Source organism: Geotrypetes seraphini, chromosome 3, assembly GCF_902459505.1.
Source record: "Geotrypetes seraphini chromosome 3, aGeoSer1.1, whole genome shotgun sequence".
Taxonomy (NCBI): domain Eukaryota; kingdom Metazoa; phylum Chordata; class Amphibia; order Gymnophiona; family Dermophiidae; genus Geotrypetes; species Geotrypetes seraphini.
In genome coordinates, this window is record NC_047086.1 from 103,568,617 (window position 1) to 103,590,106 (window position 21,490).

The following is a 21,490-nucleotide window of genomic DNA, read 5'->3' on the forward strand; positions in this document are numbered from 1 at the left end:
AAAAAATAATTGTTACATTATAATCATAAACTTGCAATAAAGCAAAGTTACTTACCTTTAGCTGTGAGGATATATATTCTGACTGATGGGTGGCATCATCTGATGAAAACCAAAATAGGAATTGCTTCTCAGCAACCATTCTAGAAGACCTTTGATAGCCATTTACGGTATGCCTTCACAACCAGGATCAGATAAGCCTAATACTATAGCTGAAAAAATGTACCTCCAAGGAGAGGAAGGTGCATCCTGATTTCCTTGGAGAATACCTACTACAGGTGAGCACTTTCTCCAAGGACAAGAAGGATGCAGATATTCTGACATGGGAATCCTTAGCTACCCAGTAGTCCGAAACAAATAAAAGGGGGGGAGCCTTGAAAAGGCGAGGCCTGGAACTACAAACAAATAAGTAATAAATACAATTTTTTTTGAGGGGGTGGGAGTTGTTTTTATTTTTTGGATAGCCTGGAATTGAAAACACATGGGCTTGGGGAGGTGGAGTTGGATTCTAGATCCCAAATAATTTCTGATGTCTATCTGACCAAAACAGTAGATTCAAAAAGTCCACCTCTAAACTTTCAACATACAAACAATGAAAGACAGAGACTGGAGGCCAAGATACAAGAGGGACCCCTTTCTTCTGAGTGATGAGAGTCAATCTCCATGATCTTCAGAGGCTAGCTCTAGAACAGTGGTTCTTAACCTGGGGTGCGAGAATGTATTTTCAGAATGAAGAGGGTACTGACCACTAAAAAGGTTAAGAACCACTACTCTAGAAGCAGAATGAATGAAAGATTAGGTTCTTACTTTGCTAATCTTTCTTGTAAATCCACACTTTATTCTAGGACCAGTGGGTTATTTCCCTCCACCCGCCAGGACTTTTGTAGGAAGCCTCAAACTTCAGAGGCTTAAACCCTTCCCACTCTTACCTTATCACTGTCCCTTTGAACATCAATAAGTCTTAAAGCAGCCAGGAACATCTGTAGAGGATAAAAATAACACAGAAAGGGGAACGGGGACACTCCCTGACAAATAAGTCAATTCTGCTCAAATCAACAAATGCAACAATGAAAAAAGAGAGAACAGGTCATAAAGCATTAGAAAACTGAACGTCAAAAAACAGTGCTACATGTACTGGTAAGCATAAAACATATTAAAATAAGAATTGCCGCTGCTGGGTCAGACCGGTGGTCCATCCTGCCCAGCAGTCCACTCAGGCGGTGGTCCTTAGGTCAAAGACCAGTGCCCTGAGTCTAGTCTTATCTGCGTACTTTCTGGTTCAGCAGGAACTTGTCTGACTTTGTCTTGAATCCCTGGAGGGTGTTTTCTCCTATAACAGCCTCCAGAAGAGCATTCCAGTTTTCCACCACTCTCTGGGTGAAGAACTTCATTACGTTTGTACGGAATCTATCCCCTTTCAACTTTAGAGAGTGCCCTCTTGTTCTCCCTACCTTGGAGAGGGTGAACAATCTGTCTTTATCTACTAAGTCTATTCCTTTCATTATCTTGAATGTTTCTTTTTTTTTTTTTTTTGGGGGGGGGGAATTCTTCTTTTATTGAAAAACTATTATGATACCAACTGAATTGAATGTTTTATTGCAGAATTAGAAAATAAATTCCCAAAATTTGTACTTAAAGGCAAACAAAGCATGGGATAAAAAGATTATGGCTGTAAGAAATATTAGACAGTTTGATATGCAGATTGGCCAGACTGGGAAAATCGTAGCACCAGAACTTTACATAGCAGTTGGAATTTCTGGAGCAATTCAGCATTTGGCAGGGATGAAAGATAGCAAGACCATTGTTGCCATTAACAAGGATCCTGAAGCTCCAATTTTCCAGGTCGCCGATTTTGGTTTAGTGGCAGATTTATTTAAGGCAGTCCCTGAAATGATTGACATTTTAAAGAAAAAATGAGCAGGAGCTCCAAAAAAGAAGAGCAACATAGTGCACTGGACATCTATCTGGTCATGTAAAGGATGTATCTTGAATGTTTCAATCATGTCCTCTCTCAGTCTCCTCTTTTCAAGGGAGAAGAGGCCCAGTTTCTCTAATCTCTCACTGTACAGCAACTCCTCCAGCCCCTTAACCATTTTAGTCGCTTTTCTCTGGATTATTTCGAGTAGTACCGTGTACTTCTTTAAGTACGGCGACCAGTGTTGGATGCAGTATTCAAGATAGGGGCGTACCATGGCCCGGTACAGCAGCATGATAACCTTTTCCGATCTGTTTGTGAGCCCCTTCTTAATCATTCCTAGCATTCTGTTCGCCCTTTTTGCTGCCGCCGCACATTGTGCGGACGGTTTCATTGACTTGTCGACCAGAACTCCCAAGTCTCTTTCCTGGGAGGTCTCTCTGAGTACTGCACCAAACATCTTGTATTCGTGTATAAAATTCTTGTTACCGATATGCATCACCTTACATTTATCCACGTAAAACCTTATTTGCCATGTCGCAGCCCATTTCTCAAGCATGTTTATGTCACATTGCAGGTCTTCGCAACCCTTCTGTGTCTTCACTACTCTGAATAACTTTGTATCGTCTGCAAATTTAATCACCTCGTTCGTCGTTCCAATTTCCAGGTCGTTTATAAATATGCTGAAGAGCACGGGTCCAAGCACCGAACCCTGCGACACTCCACTCATGATGCTTTTCCAGTCCGAGTATTGTACATTTACCCCCACTCTCTGTTTCCTATCTGCCAATGAATTTTTAATCCACGTGAGTATTTCACCCTCGATTCTATGGCTCGCAATTTTTCGAAGCAGTCGTTCATGCGGGACCTTGTCAAACGCCTTCTGAAAGTCCAGATATACAATGTTGATCGGGTCACCCTTGTCTATCTGCCTGTTTACTCCCTTGAAGAAGTGCAGCAAGTTCGTCAAGCAAGATCTTCCTTTACTGAAGCCGTGTTGGCTAGTCCTCATCAGATCGTGTCCATCAAGGTGGTCAACAATGCGGTCCTTTATCAGCGCCTCTACATCTTTCCCGGTACCGAGGTCAGACTCACTGGTCTGTAGTTTCCCAGATCTCCCCTCGAACCTTTCTTGAAGACTGGCATAACATTCGCAACTTTCCAGTCTTCCAGAATCCTTCCCGATTTGATCAACAGATTGGTTATTAGTTGAAGCAGTTCAGCTATAACCCCTTTCAGTTCCTTGATTACACTCGGATGGATGCCATCTGGTCCAGATTTATCATTTTTAAGCCTATCAATCTGCCTGCATACCTCTTCTAGACTAATTGTCAACTCAGTCAGTTTCCCGTCAGGAGACACAGCATGCACTCTCAGAAGGGGGCAACTGAACTAAGGATCCCCCCCAAACTATGTGAAAAACCCATTCTGATGGCACTCTTATAAAGGCTGGTCAGAAAACAGAAATTCAGCTTACCAGTAAAAGCAGACAATCGGTGAATCATCAAGGTATAGAGTGGGTTCCTGGAACAAAGTGTGGATTTACAAGAAAGAAGATTAGCAAAGGTAAGAATCATACAGACCCTTACCTAAAAGAACCCAACAGAAACCTAATCTTTCGTTCTTGTACAATCCCACTTTATTCTGGGACCAGTGGGATCTAACAGAGCTATCCCAAAAATTCAGGGTGGGACTGATAAACCCGCTGCCAAAACAGAGGCACCAAAAGCAGCGTCCTTCTTGGCTGCCACATCAATCTTGTAAAACTTGGTGAATGTAAGCAAGGAGAACCAGGTAGTGGCCCTGCAAATCTCATCCAGAGAAACAGCCGATGATTCTGCCCAAAGGACAAAACATCTCTGGTAGAATAAGCCTGCACTGCAAGGGGGGCTTCTTTCTGGCCGCCATGTAAGCCACGGAAATAGCCATACGGATCCACCTGGCAATGGTGGTCTTAGAAGCTGGCCTACCCTTGTAGACAGGACCCGCTATAACAAACAGGTGGTTGGAAAAGGGAAACTCGGTGACCTCCAGGTACTGCAACGAGATCCTACGCACGTCCAAGGACAACAATACCCGGTCATGCTCACTGAACCAGAGGAAGCAAAAGCAGGAAATCAGACTTCCTGATTCATATGGAAAGTGGAAACCACTTTGGGAAGAACGGAAGGAACAGTGCACAGCATCACACCGGAATCCGTAATACACAGAAAAGGATCCTGGCAGGAAAGAGCCTGAAGCTCCGAAACCCTACCGGGTGAGGTAATAGCCACCAGGAAGACTGTCTTAATCATGAGATCCATAAGGGTTCCTGCTCCAGAGGCTCATATGACGGACAAACCAGAGAATGGAAAACCAAGGTAAAATTACAAGTTGAACAGAGAAGGCGCAAAGGAGGCCAAAGATGCAGAGCACCCAGCAGAAAACAAGCCACGTCTGAATGAGCTTCCAATAGCCCCTCAGAGAAGGAGGGTCAAAGAAACATAGAAACTTGATGGCAGATAAAGGCCAAATGGCCAATCTAGTCTGCCCATCCGCAGTTACCATTATCTTTTTCTCTCTCTGCGAGATCCCACATGCCTATTCCAGGCTTTTTTGAATTTAGACACAGTCTCTGTCTCCACCACCTCTTCCAGGAGACTGTTCAACGTATCTACCACCCTTTTTGCAAAAAAGTATTTCCTTAGATTACTCCTGAGCCTATCACCTTTTAACTTCATTCTATGCCCTCTCATTGCAGTTTCCTTTCAAATGAAAGAGACTTGACTCATGCGCATTTACATTACGTAGGTATTTAAACATCTCTATCATATCTCCCCTCTCCCGCCTTTCCTCAAAAGTATACATATTGAGATCTTTAAGTCTGTCCCCATACACCTCATGACGAAGGCCACGCACCATTTTAGTAGCCTTTCTCTGGACCGACTCCATCCTTTTTATATCTCTTTGAAGGTGCTGCCTCCAGAATTGTACACAATATTCTATATGAGGTTTCACCAAAGTCTTATGCTGGAGCATCAATAACTCCTTTTTCCTCCTGGCCATACCTCTCCCTAAGCAACCTAGCATCCTTCTAGCTTTCGCCATCACCTTTTCACGAAAGACCGGCAATCTGCACCCAGAGAGAAGCAACCACTAGGCCCTTCTTCAGGTCATCCTGAAGGAACTCCAAGACCCAAAGGACTGACAAAACAGACAGGGCCACCTGTCGCAGGCCACACCAGGCTTGATGACATCTCCAAGCCTTTGCACAGGCAGACACTGTGGAATTCCTTTTCCTGTGTAGCAACGTGGCAATCACATCCAAAGAATAGCCCCGGCTAGTCAAGGCCGCTCACTCAAGATCAAAGAGGTCCGGATCCTGCATCACAATCGGACCCTAAGTGAGTAGACAAGAATGACAAAGTAGCCAGAGGCCCCGATCCTGCTGGAGCTGTACCAAGTCAGCATACCATGACTGCCTCAGCCAATCAGGTGTGACCATGATCACTGGACCTCTGTGGGCTGCTAACCATCTCAACAGATGTGTTATCATGGGCCACGGACGGAAGACATATAGGAGACCTTCCCGTGGCCATGGCTGAACCAGAGCACCCAAGCCTTCGCTGCTGACCTCACAACAGCGACTGAAGAACTGATCTGCTTTCTTGTTGGCCACAGTCACCGTGAGATCGAACAAGGGACGCCCACACTGATCTACTATGTAATAGAACACTCTTTTGAAACAGAGACCACTCTCCGGGATCCAGAGACTGACGACTGAGAAAATCCGCTTGCACATTGTCAACTTCTGCCACGTGTGCTGCTGACAGCGCCACAAGGTGTCTCTCCACTAGAAGAGAAGCTGAACCTTCACACTCAGTTAGGGACTCCTTATGCCTCCATGACGATTGGCATAAGCCACCTCCATAGCATTGTCCAAGAAGACGCAGACGGCTTGATGACGGAAACAACTTTCAAAGTGGAGAAAAGCCAGCTGAATCGCCTGAAGCTCCAAGCGATTGATGGACCACTTGCATTCTGAGGGCACCCACTGGCCCTGAAAAAGGATGGTCATACATATCGCTTCCCAGCCTTTGCGACTTGCATCCATACACAGAATCACCCAATCCAAAATCCAGAGTGAAAGGCCCCTGGATAGCGAGAGGGGTCACAACCACCATGAAAGACTGCTCTGTGCCATAGTCGTCCAGGGCAGAGGTACATGTAATGGGTCACACTGGGGGTTCCAGCGCAAAAGAAGAGCATCCTGCAGTGGACTGAGACAGGCTCTGACCCAAGGAATCAAACCGATTGTTGCCACCATGGTCCCCGGAATCTGTCAAAGCTTCTCAAGACAGAAAACAGGCAAGAACACTCTGTTCTGTCCCGTGTGAAATCGAACTTCCAGGTATTCCAGATCCTGTGTTGGTTCGAGGTGACTCTTCCTAAAGTTGATTACCCAAGCCCAGGTGCTGCAGCAACTACACCACCTGATGAACAGCCTGACGCCCCTCGGACTGCGAGGGAGATCTGATCAACCAGTCGTCCAGATACGTATGAACCAGGACATGTTGCTCCAAGAAGTGGAACCTCAGATACTTCTGGTGGTCTGGAAAAATGGGAATGTGGAGATATACCTCCATCAAATCCAGAGAGACTAGAAACTCCCGCATTGCCAACAATGCTATCACTGAGAACACCGTCTCCATGCGGAAGCGAGGCACTTTCAGCATCGCATTGACAGACAGCCTTGAGATCCAGAATCAGTCTCCAATCGTCAGAGCCTTTCTTAGGAACAAAGTATATTGAGTATCTTTCAGAGCCCGAGTCTCGCTCTGGAATGGGTTCTATGGCCGCAATATCGAGTAAACTGCGGACTTTGGCCTGCATCCAAACTGCCTTCTTAGGGTGGCCTGCTAGGGAATCCAGAAAATACTAGGTCAGAGGACAGAGAAACTCCAGTTTGTAGCCACTCCTGAGAACCTCCAAGCCACTCCTGAGAACCTCCAAGACCCGGTGGCTGGAGATAATGGCCTGACATTCCACAAGAAAAGCAGACAGTAGGGATGGGGAGAAGACACCGGCCTGGCGTCAGAACTGCTTCTTTGCAGGAGCCACCATGGATGGCTGACGTTGAGAACAGCTAAATCGCAGTCTGGAAGATGAAGATGACCGCTGGCTCGCGGACGGGCCGAATATGAACCTGAAAGGATGAAAATTAGAATGCCCCGAACCTCTGGAAGGTTGGGATCTATTCACAGGCAGCGACTTGGACTTGTGATCCTGCACATTGGCCATAAAATCATCCAGACCCTGGCCAAACAGCAGCTGTCCCTTAAAGGGCAACTGGCTCAAGGTCACTTTAGAAGAATCACCATACCACTGCCGGATCCAGAGCATAGGTGGAAAGCCATATAATCCACTCCTGAGATTATAAAATCCAAATCACGAAGCACCGCAGTATCAGGATCATGGTGCCGTTTGAAATGGCATGCCCTTGCCACAAAAGAAGAGGCTGATGTCACCTTAACACCAGTGGCCGCCGAATCAGACACTTGACAAAATCCACCCGTCGGTCCTAAACATCCTACAGGACTACATCCCTGTCACTGGGGAGAGACAAGAGCTTGATGACCTTTGCCATAGAAGAAACCACCTTTGAGGAAGCAAAACGCTTGTTAAAGGCATCCGCCATGGGATAAAGCCGCGCCATGGCATGAGCACATTTCAAGGGATATCAAGAAAACAACAAATTTGAAACTTAAGGGGACCTAGTGAGCCACAGAAAACAAAGGAAATTTTGAAGTGCTGAAAATACAAAGGAAATAAAAGAAGGATCAGTAGCCCTGCCCAAACATTTACAGGAAATATTTATTATTATTATGTCACAACCATGATGAGAAAAAACTTGAAGATGCGAGCTGCGAGGGAAGAAAGAATGAATCCAAACTGCTCTATATAAAAAAAAAAAAAAGCTGATCTGGTCCTATGTGGCAATGGGGCAGGTGGCAGGGGATGTACACTTATGTACATTGAGTCACTTCCAAAGGCTTCTGGAACGGTCACTGGAAAGCAATTTCTGTAGGACTATCTGCATCCTGCTTGCCCTCACAGAAAAGAAATCAATCAATGTGACATTTTCAGGCAAGCACTTCGTTGATCTGTTGGGTTTTTTTCTTTTTAATAAACTGTCTTACAATTGTGAAACATACATCGATTATTGAGATTTCTTTTCTTTTCCCCTTATTGTTGCATCATAACAGCTGCAAGGGTAACATTTAACAAAATTAAAAACACCAATAACTCTCACAGCCCAATCAGAGAAAAGGAAAAATGGGGAAGAGGCTGCAGCAGGTTTCAGTCTTCAGCCCAAAATCCACAGCATTAGTTCCACCAAAATGCCTCAACAGTGGGCTTCAGTGTTTGGCCTTACAAGAAAGTAGAGAAGCTAATGCATATATAGGAACAATCGAAAGATCAAAATTTAAGTTGGGACTACTGTTACTGGGACAGTTAATGTACCGACTCCGTTTATTTATCATTCTTTAGATTCTTTCTCAGAGGAACACAATATTTCTTTAAAAGACATAATGTTGGCTATTATGAAATTAGATAAGACATTGCAAGAAAATTTGTCATCTTATAGTAAATTTATTGAGGAAGCTTCAAGTAAATTCACTGAACAGGACATAAGGTTAACTAAGGTAGAGAAGAATCTCGAGAGGATGGAATCCCAAATTAAATCTTGTCAATCAGTACAGGCATTCTCTATGAAAGATAATTTGATTATTCATTTGCAATTTGAGACACATGGGAGTGTTTCTAGGGCAGTGGCATAGTAAGGGGGGCGGGGGGCGGTCCACTACAGGTGCCATCTTGGTGAGGGTCCCAGCACCCTGCTCCTTCCCACTCCCTCCCCCTGCCACATGCCTTCACTTCCTCTCACCATACCTCTATCTCTTCATTGGCGTTAGCAGCAACTCCAACCCACTGTTCACACCAGTGTCAACTCTAACTCTGAAGTCACTTCTGGGTCCCGCGCCTAGGAAGTGACATCAGAGGGAGAGCCAACGTCGTCGACCTTAAGAGGTAAGGGGTAGGGAATGGGAGCGCACATGTGGTGGGAGGGAGCAGGGGGAGGTGGAAAAGAGATTGGGAGAGAGGCGCCCTGGTCAGGGGGGCCTCTCACTCTCACTACACCACTGGTTCTAGGGCAATTAATTTGAGATTGTTAAATTTTCCTGTGACCCATTTTCTATCTCCTAGGGAATTTTTTTTTTAATGTATGTTACTTAATGCATATTATATACCATGTGGAGCTAGAAAGGTTGGTTAAGAAAGTGGGATAAATAATATAAATTCTCGAGATTGTCTTGATCTTATAAAATTTCTAGAAACAACTCAGGATTCTATAACCAAGAGATCAGTTTTGCTGATTACAATGTCTTCAGTAGATTTTAAAAAAATGACAATAATGAAGTCTTTCTCAGATGTATCCAGACAAACTCAAATACGACATAGGACTTTTCTCCCACCTAGGCCTAGTCTTGGCAGTGGGAGGAACTGGCAGTGGGAGGAACTTTCTTCTTAAAATTTGTTGACTCTTTAATAAAAATGATATTAAAAAAAACAACAAATTATTGTAAATATTTGGTTACATGGGGAGCTGACTTATGTTTTTCTGGATCCGGCCTATTTAGAAACTTTCTTATTTAATAAATTTGAGAAGTATGAGAAAGCTGTACAATAAATTGTCTCTGTCTTACAGGTTTTCAGGGAATAATTTATACTTTAGCCTGTTTAATATAGATGTTTAAGTTAAGTTTTCTTAATATTCTCCTTCGCTCCTCATGATGTGGGCTTGTTAGAATAATCATATTATTATTTCTGTATTTGCTTTATGTTTTTGCCTATTGCTTTGTGTTACTTTTAACAATGATTAAAATCTTAATTTTTTAAAAAAGAACAAAAGTTGGATAAAAAACTGGAACAAGATAAAAGCAGTGGCATACTAAAGAAGGCACAGCTTTTCAGCTCTGCGGAAAACAAAGAACTGATGGTCCCACGAGCAGACATTGGGCAAGAAGGTATTGACTAAAGATTTAAAGTGGCATGGCATTTGGTCCAAACCAGGTTCTGTGAATGACATCACTCACATGTGAGATTATGTCTGCTTGCCCTAGGAGAATAAAGCACAGTTACTTACCGTAACAGGTGTTATCCAGGGACAGCAGGCAGATATTCTTGACTGATGGGTGACGGCACCGACGGAGCCCCGGTACGGACAATTTTAGAGTGATTGCACTCTAAGAACTTTAGAAAGTTCTAGCTAGGCCGCACCGCGCGTGCGCGAGTGCCTTCCCGCCCGACAGAGGCGCGCGGTCCCCAGTTAGGATAAGCCAGCTAAGAAGCCAACCCGGGGAGGTGGGAGGGACGCAAGAATATCTGCCTGCTGTCCCTGGATAACACCTGTTACGGTAAGTAACTGTGCTTTATCCCAGGACAAGCAGGCAGCATATTCTTGACTGATGGGTGACCTCCAAGCTAACAAAAAGAGGGATGGAGGGAAGGTTGGCCATTATGAAAATAAATTTTGCAAAACAGATTGGCCGAAGTGTCCATCCCGTCTGGAGAATGAATCCAGACAATAATGAGATGTAAAAGTATGAACTGAGGACCAAGTAGCAGCCTTGCAGATTTCCTCAATAGGAGTGGAACGGAGGAAAGCTACAGATGCTGCCATAGCTCTAATTTTGTGGCCCGTGACAGAACCCTCCAGTGTCAGGCCCGACTGAGCATAACAAAAAGAAACGCAAGCAGCAAGCCAATTGGACAGAGTGCGTTTAGATACAGGATGACCCAGCTTGTTAGGATCAAAGGACAAAAACAGTTGAGGAGATGATCTGTGAGGTTTGGTGCGATCAAGATAGTAAGCCAGAGCACGTTTACAATCCAAGGAATGCAAAGCCTGTTCACCTGGATTAGAATGAGGCTTTGGGAAAAAAACAGGTAGAACGATGGATTGATTAAGGTGAAACTCAGACACAACCTTAGGAAGGAATTTAGGATGTGTACGAAGGACAACCTTATCATGGTGAAAAACAGTGAAAGGTGGATCAGCCACCAGTGCATGGAGCTCACTGACCCTCCTGGCAGAAGTGAGAGCTATCAGAAAGACCACTTTCCAAGTTAGAAATTTAAAATGCGTTGTGGCCAAAGGCTCGAAAGGAGGCTTCATTAACGCAGAAAGAACCACATTAAGATCCCATACAACAGGAGGGGCCTTAAGAGGTGGTTTTACATTGAAAAGGCCTTTCATGAACCTTGAAACTAAGGGATGAGCTGAGAGGGGTTTTCCATGGATCGGCTCATGAAAAGCTGCAATGGCACTAAGGTGGACCCTTATCGAAGAGGATTTAAGACCAGAGTCAGATAAGGACAAAAGATAGTCCAATACCAATCCCACTGCTGTAGATATGGGATTATGGTGATGTAACAGGCACCAGGAAGAAAACCGAGACCACTTCTGCTGGTAACACTGAAGAGTAGACGGTTTCCTGGAGGCATCAATAATAGAACGGACAGGCTGAGAAAGGAGAGCATGAGGTGCAGTCAGCCCGAGAGATACCAAGCTGTCAGGTGCAGAGACTGTAAGTTGGGATGAAGAAGCGTTTGCTGATTCTGTGTAAGTAGTGAAGGAAACAGAGGAAGAGGTATGGGTTCCCTGGAACTGAGTTGAAGTAGAAGGGAAAACCAATGCTGTCTGGGCCACCGTGGAGCGATGAGGATCATGGTGGCTTGTTCCCTCTTGAGCTTGAATAAGGTGCGCAGCATGAGCGGAAGAGGAGGGAATGCATAAAGGAAGAGATTGGTCCAATCCAGAAGAAATGCATCGGGTTCCAGACGGTGAGGAGAGTAAAGTCTGGAGCAAAACCGGGGCAGCTGATGGTTGTGGGGAGCTGCAAAGAGATCCACCTGAGGAGTGCCCCATTGGGAGAAAATGGACTGGAGAGTCGAGGGGTCGAGAGTCCATTCGTGAGGTTGAAGAATTCTGCTGAGATTGTCTGCTAAGCAATTCTGCTCCCCTTGTATGTAGACTGCTTTCAGGAATAGGTGACGAGCAGTCGCCCATGTCCAAATCCTTTGAGCTTCCTGACATAAAGGACGGGATCCCGTCCCTCCTTGTTTGTTGAGGTAATACATTGCAACTTGGTTGTCTGTGCAAATGAGAAGAACCTGAGGAAAGAGGAGATGTTGGAAAGCTTTGAGGGCGTAAAATATCGCTCTGAGTTCCAGGAAATTGATGTGGTGCTTCTTTTCCTGGGTGGTCCAAAACCCCTGAGTTTGGAACTCGTTCAAGTGAGCTCCCCATGCATAGGGGGAGGAATCCGTGGTGATGACTAGTTGATGAGGAGGTAGATGGAACAGTAGACCTCTGGATAGATTTGATGAGTTCAACCACCAAAGAAGCGACTGTCGAAGAGACGAGGTCACAGATATGTGTTGTGAACAAGGATCCGTCGCTTGTGACCACTGAGTCGCTAGGGTCCATTGAGGAGTGCGCAGGTGGAGACGTGCAAAGGGGGTGACATGCACTGTGGATGCCATGTGCCCCAAAAGTACCATCATTTGATTTGCTGAGATGGAAGTTCTCTGGAAAACCTGCTGACAGAGATGAAGGATGGTGTGAAGGCGGTTTGGAGGAAGAAACGCCCTCATTTGAACAGTATCCAGAATGGCTCCAATGAATTGAAGTCGCTGAGTTGGAATGAGGTGTGACTTGGGTAGATTGATCTCGAACCCCAACAGTCAAAGGAAGGAAATGGTCTGATTGGTGGCTATGTGAACGGACTGAGGAGAAGGAGCCTTGATGAGCCAGTCGTCCAGATAAGGGAAGACTTGAAAATTGTGGGAGCGGAGATAAGCTGCGACCACAATCAGACATTTGGTGAATACCCTGGGAGAGGAGGCTAAGCCGAAGGGTAGCACCTTGTATTGGTAATGATGTTGGTTGACAAGAAAGCGAAGGTATTGTCTGGACATCAGATGAATTGGAATGTGAGTATACGCCTCCTTGAGATCGAGGGAACATAGCCAGTCTTCCTGAGAGAGAAGAGGGTATAGGGTGGCAAGAGATAACATCTTGAACTTCTCCTTGACCAGACATTTGTTGAGGTCTCTGAGATCTAATATTGGTCTGAGATCTCCGGTTTTTTTGGGGACAAGAAAGTACCGGGAATAAAATCCCAGGCCTTGCTGGTCTAGAGGAACTGGTTCGATGGCATTGAGAAGGAGGAGGGATTGAACCTCCTGACCGAGAAGGAGGGACTGAGCCTTGTTGGAAGCAGACTCTATTGGTAGACTTAACGGTGGAGGAGTCTGAAAGTTCAGGGCATATCCGTGAGCGATGATAGCAAGTACCCACTGGTCGGAGGTAATTGCTTCCCATCGAGACAGAAAAACCTGGAGTCGACCTCCTATGGGCTGAGTTTGAAGGCATGAGGGAGGAAGACTGGCAATGTTCTCGAGAAGAGAGTCAAAAGGGCTGTGTAGACTTAGGTTGAACAGCCGGTTTTACAGCAGGCTGTTGTTGTTGACGAGCCTGTTGCTGCTGTTGACGCTGCCTGCGAGGTTGAGGAGGATGAGTCTGAGCTGGGCGAGCAGAAAACCTTCTTTGATAAGAAGGTTGTTGCCTGAATGGACGAGGAGGAGGAGGCTTCTTCTTGTTTTTCAACAAGGAGTCCCACCTAGTCTCATGCGCGGAGAGCTTTTGTGTGGCGGTATCCATGGACTCCCCAAACAGCTCATCCCCAAGACAAGGCGCATTGGCTAGTCGGTCTTGATGGTTTACATCCAGTTCCGAGACCCGTAGCCATGCCAACCTTCTCATTGCTACAGAAATAGCAGTGGCCCGTGACGTCAGTTCAAAAGTATCATAAATGGAACGGACCATAAACTTCCTTAGTTGCAAAAGACTAGAAGTACATTGCTGGAAAGCAGGAAGTTTACGGTCCGGAATGTACTTTTGAAAAGAGGTCACCTGTTGAATGAGATGCTTCAGGTAAAACGAGAAGTGGAATGCGTAATTACCTGAACGGTTGGCCAGCATGGCGTTTTGGTAAAGGCGCTTTCCAAATTTATCCATGGCCTTTCCTTCTCTGCCAGGAGGAACAGAGGCGTAAACACTGGCACCTACAGACTTCTTCAGGGTTGATTCCACCAACAAGGATTCATGGGGAAGTTGTTGCTTATCGAACCCTGGAATTGGAATGACTTTATAAAGAGATTCCAATTTTCTTGGGGCTCCCGGGATGGTTAAGGGAGTTTCCAAGTTCTTATAGAAAGTTTCCCTCAAGATATCATGGAGGGGCAACTTTAAGAACTCCTTAGGAGGATGATCAAAGTCCAAGGCATCTAAGAATGCCTTGGACTTTTTAGAATCAGACTCCAAAGGAATTGAAAGGGTGTCTGACATTTCCCTTAAAAATTTGGTAAATGAGGAGTGCTCTGGCTTAGTAGCAGGGTCTTGCACCGATACATCCTCCTCTTCAGATGAATAATCTTCCTCGGTACCGAGGTGATCATCCGAGTCATCCCACAAGTCAGGGTCCCGTACCGATTGGAGACGGCCCTGAGAAAGTGGAGTCGAGGTGCCAACATGTTTAGTCTTGCGTACCGATTTCCCCGAACGGTTGGAGACGGTACCAGGAGAGTGTAGAACGGTACGGGGCTCAGAGAACGGTACCGGTTCAGAAGTGTCCGGAGCAGAATGTCGTTTCGGCTCCGCTGAAAGAATAGGCATGGACATGGATTTGTGCGGTGCCGACAAAGTCGATGTCAATAAAAGGGGTTGATCGACGGTCGGCACCGAAGGCTCACTGGGTACCGACACTGGAGGATTCGGTGTCAACAGAGCCGGGAGCAAATGTTGTAGTTGCTGTTTAAGCTGGACCTGGAGGATAGAGGCAATGCGCTCATCCAACGTAGGTCCCGATTGCACCGGTACCGGTCTTTTCTTGCTCGGTACCTTCGGTGCCGCTCGACGCTCGGGTGAAGTCGATGCCGATGACGAGGCAGTGACTTCAATGGGAGCGGAGCGTTTACGGGGCCGGCGCTCAGTCTGCAGGACTTGGCTCACTGCATGCTCGACTGGTGGCCCTAGGACAGTAGGGGAAGGCTTCTTAGCCGGCTTACCTACAGGGACCGACGTCGGCGATGTATCTGTCGGTGCCGAGACAGTCGGTGTCGATTTGGAGGAAGTTGCCGATGTCGATACTGGTGCAACTTCCATGTCGGTGCCGAACAGAATTCGTTGTTGAATTTGTCGGTTTTTTAAAGTTCTTTTTTGTAAAGAACTACAGCGGGTGCAGGTGTCAGCCCTATGGTCCGGACCCAGACACTGAAGGCACCACTTGTGCGGGTCGGAGAGAGATATAGGGCGCGCACACCGCTGACACTTTTTGAAACCCGGTGACGGGGGCATGAAGGGAAAAACCGCTGTAGCAAAATCGAAGCCGGAGGCTTCGATGGTGCCAACAGGCCCCGCCGGGGTAGTCAAGAAAAAGTGAAAAAAATAAAACAATTTTTTTTTTTTTTTTTTTTACAAACGGTAAAAGAACAAGAAAGAAATAAAATGAAGAGAAAAATACGCGCGAGCGGGAAGGCAAGTGAACAGTTAAGGAAAAAACTTCCAACAGCCGTTGGAAACACGCGTCTTCTTAGCTCCGCGGAATTAAGAAAACTGGGGACCGCGCGCCTCTGTCGGGCGGGAAGGCACTCGCGCACGCGCGGTGCGGCCTAGCTAGAACTTTCTAAAGTTCTTAGAGTGCAATCACTCTAAAATTGTCCGTACCGGGGCTCCGTCGGTGCCGTCACCCATCAGTCAAGAATATGCTGCCTGCTTGTCCTGGGATAAGGGAAGATTAGGTTCTTACCTCAATAATCTTCTTTCCAGTATAAGAGAGACATGAGTCTTGACAAGTAAGCTATTCTCCTTTACCGGCATGCTTTTGAAGAAGGAATCATCCATAGCTTTTCAGCTCTGTCTCCTTGTGTCAATGGGCAATGCCCCATCTCCTCAGTTCATCCCAAAGCAGTTGATCACCCAAAAAGAGAAGAAATAATAAGGAGGGTATGAAGAACTCCCTGACCAAATCAATTATTTTCTGTTCTGCAACAAGGACAATCAATCAATTAATTAAAGCCCAAGCAAAATATAAACAAGGTGAAACCAAACAAGCCACCTACCTGAGTGCAACCAGAACTAATATTTATACAGCTGTTATAAAATCTCCCACATGCTGTGCCAGTGAGCTATTGCAACACTTACTGTACGTGACTGACAGCCGAAAAACAATTATCTTCATAATCTCTTGGTTGCTCCAAGGCAAGCACTTGGAGATACACATACATGTCAGTAAGCAGGCTTAATTGTCATCTGATAGGGTGGGCATCAAGACTCATGTCTCTTTATACTGGAAAGAAGATTATCGAGGTAAGAATTGACTCGTGGCTCGTGGCTAGCGCTGTTTATGGTACGATATTGAAATGGATGTCAGAAGCATGATAGTGCAGTATTTTTGTAGCGCCAGTTTTTCGTATGATTCTGGGTAATTCTAGTTAGACAAACATCTGTGTTAGTTAAGGACCGCGCCCAAATAGAAGTGTACGAAAAATAGGTGAATAAAACATTTAAATATAATGTAGCTAAGGCCAGAAGAAAAAACACACTAAAGATTAATATAAGGAAAAGAATGGTGTTTTCTTGTGTACTTTGCTGTTGAGCTAAATCATGGTGGAAATCATGATTACATGATTACATGGAGTCCAGTTTAGGTTTTTTTGTGTGTACCATCTTGTGCCAGTGAATAGTTTCTGTTCTTTGTTCAGCTTCCCGCCTTTAGCCTCGTGGTTCTAATTGTTAACAGATGTGCTTAGGCCAGTTAGGAAAAGCATATTAGACTCCATATTCCAAACTGAGATATAAAATGTATGAAGTATGAATGGCCAAGATATGAATGAAATTATGAATGTTTGGGGCCCATGAATGTGATATGTGGTGATATAAATGGTTTATAAGAAGAAACACTAAGGAAAAATCCTGAGCACAACATCTGGAAGTGATTAGAGTCAGTCTCAAGAATAGGGAGAAGGGGGGCATTGGAAGCCCACGCTTCAGGGAGAGGAGAGGGGGATTTAAACCCCCCTTTTTCTCCAGAGTAAGCTTTCTGTGTAAGGCCATGCAATTTGAATCTGTCAGCTTAGGAGTTTTTTTCCTTTAAGGCTCAGCACTTGTCAGCATGGAAGGGCTGAGAATTTATCAGCACCATGTTAATAATTATAGATTCTCTTGAATGTTATAATGTTAATTCAGAAATCAAAAGTAATTTTCTGAAAACTTTGTATAACTTTTAAACATAGAGGAATGTTTCTTTGTCTAAACTTTAAGACCACCCATAGAAATGTTATTGGTCGTCAGACTTGATGATGTCACTAAACCAAAAGTTATATATGGACATGTAACTGCTAAAAAACTTTAGAATTTGTTATGAGAAAGGCCAGCGTTTTGGCTTCTGTAATAATTCTCTGATGCAAAAGATACTCAATTGATTTGCTAATAAAATTAATTGTGTACTCTTATGATCTAATATTGATATCTAATAAAAAATAAGATTTTGGATTTTATGAAAATATTTTGCATCATTAATTTTTTTCCATTTTCATTTTACAACCCTAGAAAGCTATAAGTACGCATGTGTGCAATTATTCTGTTCAGAATCTAATCTTCCTTTCCAGTGCAAAAGAGACACAAGTCTAAGGTGGGACAGATGAGCTAGCTGCTAGCACCAAGGACTCAAACGCAGCATCCCCTTGCACTGCCATGTCCACTCTGTAAAACTTTGTGAAAATATGGAGAGTGGACCATGTAGCTGCCCTACAACTCTGTTCAGGCAAGACTGCCCAGGATTCTAACCCTGAACAAGCCTCACTGCTGGTTGAATGTGCCTTCAAAGAGATTGGCGGCTGTTTACCACAGGCAATGTATGCGCCGAAATAGCCATGCAAATCCATCTGGCAATAGAAGCTTTGGAGGTTGGCTTTCCCAGTCTGCCAGGACTGATAAGCACAAAAAGACATAATTTGTTCATCACTTCAAGATAACAGAGAAGAACTCTCCCCACATCTAGTAACCCCAAATCTCTGTCCTTTTTCTTTACCCCTATAGCCTGGAATGCAGGCAGTCAGATTTCCTGATTGACAATGAACACCAACATCACTTTTGGCAGAAAAGGCGGCCCTGTGCGCAGAGACATGCCAGCCTCCGCAAATCTGAGGAACAGCTCTATGCATCACAGAGTTTGAAGTTCCGAAACCCTTTTTGCAGAAGCTATAGCTACCAAGAAGATTGTCTTGACGGTCAGATTCATCAGCAATGCCTCTTGTAAAGGCTCATGCAGGGCTCTACTGAGGGACAATAACACAATGTTACGATTTCAGATTGGAAATGGTTATCGCATAGGAGGATGCAACCACAATGCTCTCTTCAGAAACCTGGATACATCTGGATGGGAAGCCAGAGACTCTTTCTTCACTCAAGCCCTAAAGCACGAGAGGCTTGCTAATTGTACCTTGAGGGAGCCAACTGCAAGGCTCTTTTTAAACCATCCTGAAGGAACGTTAGGACCGGAAATTGTTGCCCTAAAAGGGTCTAATCTTCTGTTCCACACACCAGCACTGAAAAGTCTTCCAAGCCTTAGCATAGGCTGCATACATAACCGGCTACTTAGATCAAAGAAGGGTAGCTATAAATTGGAACAAGGACAGATGCTGAATGGGCTGTTGTGGGGGGGGGGAAGCAAGGAGGACAGATATTGCACGTACTAGAAGGGGTTTGGGAAGGCAGGGAAGGATAGATGCTGCACGGGTTGGGAAGGACAGATGCTGCATGGGGCTGAGGTTAGGGAGAGAGAGATGCATGGGCGGGGTGCTGGGATGGGAGAAAAACAAGATGCTATTGGTGAGTGAGGGAAGAGAAAAAGAATTGTTGGACATAGGTGTGTGGAGTGGGAGGGAAAGAGAAATGTTACAAGGGAAGGGAGAGATGTCAGACCCTGGAGAAGGGTGATGGAAGGAGGGAAGGGAGAGATGTCAGACCCTGGAGAAGGGTGATGGAAGGAGGGAAGGGAGATATGTCAGACCTTGGAGAAGGGTGATGGAAGGAGGGAAGGGAGAGATGTCAGACCTTGGAGAAGGGTGATGGAAGGAGGGAAGAGAGAGATGTCAGACCCTGGAGAAGGGTGATAGAAGGAAGGAAGAGAGATGACTGACCAGAAAATGGAAGGGAAGGAGGGAAGAGAAGAGAGAGATGACAGACCAGAGAATGGAAGGGAAGAACATAAGAACATAAGATTTGCCGCTGTTGGGTCAGACCAATGGTTCATCATGCCCAGAATCTGGTCACACAGCAGACCTTAGGTCAAAGACCAGTGCATTATTTGAGTCTAGCCTTCTTTGCGTATGTTCAGTTCCTGTAGGAACTTTTCCAACATTGGCTTGAATCCCTGAAGGGTGCTTTTCCCTATAACAGCCTCTGGAAGAGCGTTCCAGATTTCTACCACTCTCTGGGTGAAGAAAAACTTTCTTATGTTTGTACGGAATTTTTTCCCTTCTAAATTTAGCGAGTGCCCTCTCGCTCTCTTCACTTTGGTGAAGGTGAACAATCTCTCTTTCTCTACGAAGTCAATTCCCTTCAATATCTTGAATGTTTCGATCATATCCTCTCTCAATCTTCTCTTTTCAAGAGAGAAGAGGCCCAGTTTCTCTAGCCTCTCGTTGTACGGCAACTCTCCCTGTCCCTTAAACATTTTTGTCCACGTCTCTGGACCCTTTCGAGTAGTACTATGTCCTTTTTCATGTACGGTGACCAGTGTTGGATGCAATATTCCAGGTGGGGGCGTACAATGGCCCGGTATAACGGCATGATAACCTTTTCAGATCTGTTTGTGATCCCCTTCTTAATCATTCCTAGCATTCTGTTTGCCTTTTTCGCTGCCACCGCCACACATTGCGTGGACGGTTTCATTGACTTATCTACAAGCACTCCCAAGTCTCTTTCCTGGGGCTCATTTCGAGTATAGCACCGGACATCCTGTATTTGTGCATATGATTTTTGTCACCGACATGCATCACCTTGCACTTATCCACGTTGAACCTCATATGCCATTTCGCGGCCCGTTCCTCGAGTATATTTATGTTTCTTTGTAGGTCTTCGCAATCCTTCTGTGTCCTCACTACTCTGAATAACTTTGTATTGTCCGCAAATTTAATCACCTCACTCGTCATGCTAATTTCTAGGGAAGAGAGAGATAGACCAGAGAATGGAAGGGAAGGAGGGAAGAGAGAGATGACAGACCAGAGAATGGAAGGAAAGGAGAGGAGAGAGATGCCAGACTGCGGAAAGGAGCGGAGAGATATGCCTGACTGTGGAAAGAAGAGGAGGAGAGAGACCACAGGAAGAGGGAGTGAAGGAGAGAGAACACAGGAAGAGGGAGAGAAGGAGAGAGAGATGTCAGACCATGGGAGAGGAGAAAAATTCCAGGCTATGGGAAGGAGAAGAGAAAGATGCCAGATCATAGGAGGAAGGAAGGGGGAAGACAGAGATGTCTGACTGAGGGAGAGAGGGATGAGATGGTGCACAGCAATGAGTATGGCAGGGAAAAGATAAGAAATGCTTCTTATGGATAGATGGGAATAGGGGAGAAGAAAGAGGGAGGAGATGGTACGCATGGATGGGAAGGGAATACATGGAAAAGTAGATAAATTTTGAGAAGAAAGCAGAAAAATGGAAGAAAGCTGAATGTTAAAAGTGAATGCTAAAGATGGATGTATGGCAGAAAGTGAAGGAGAGGAAAAGAAGCAAATGAATAAGGTGGCCCTGGATACACAGTTACTAGCACATACAGAAGGAAGTGCAGCCAGAGACTGTTAAAAAATAATTAGAAAAATAAAAATCACCAGAAAACAAAGGTAGGGGAAATGATTTTATTTTCAGTTTAGTGATTGAAATGCGTCAGTTTTGAGAATTTACATCTGCTGTCTATATTTCCAATGGTCAGGGAAAAATGCATTTGTTTCTATTTCTCTGTGGTTGTACTGCATGCAAAGTATTGCATTTTAGGGTTTTGTTTGTATACATTAGTACTTTTAGTTTGTGGTCCTGTATTTTCATAGGGGTTATCTGTGTTGTGCATGTGTGACAAAGGTCAGGTGTTCTGCTAGGAATTAATGTTGAGAAGCATACAGTGTGCTTTGTGTAGTTTAATTTTGTGGTTAACCATTATCCGTTTTTAATAAAATTATAATATGTGTATATATATGAAAAATGAATGAAAAAAATATTATTACAATTAGTACTATTATGGAACAGGGTCTGGGGCGGAGCTTTTGTCCCCACACCCACAAACCCCCCACCCCACAAAAAAGTGTTCTGCTGTCTATGAATTCTACCATTCCCTTACTTGTAACAATCCCAACAAGACAGTTTGCTTACATAATTTGCAACACTGTATCTGTTTGTCAAGGGCAAAGTTTCTGCCA

At 44.9% G+C, this 21,490-nt stretch overlaps 1 protein-coding gene across 3 annotated transcripts in view; it reads right to left on the reverse strand.

Annotated features, from left to right (window-relative positions):
* The window catches only part of WDR35 (WD repeat domain 35), a 315,141-nt gene that overhangs the window by 253,921 nt on the left and 39,730 nt on the right, over nucleotides 1-21,490 (reverse strand). The gene's annotated exons all lie outside the window — the stretch shown is intronic.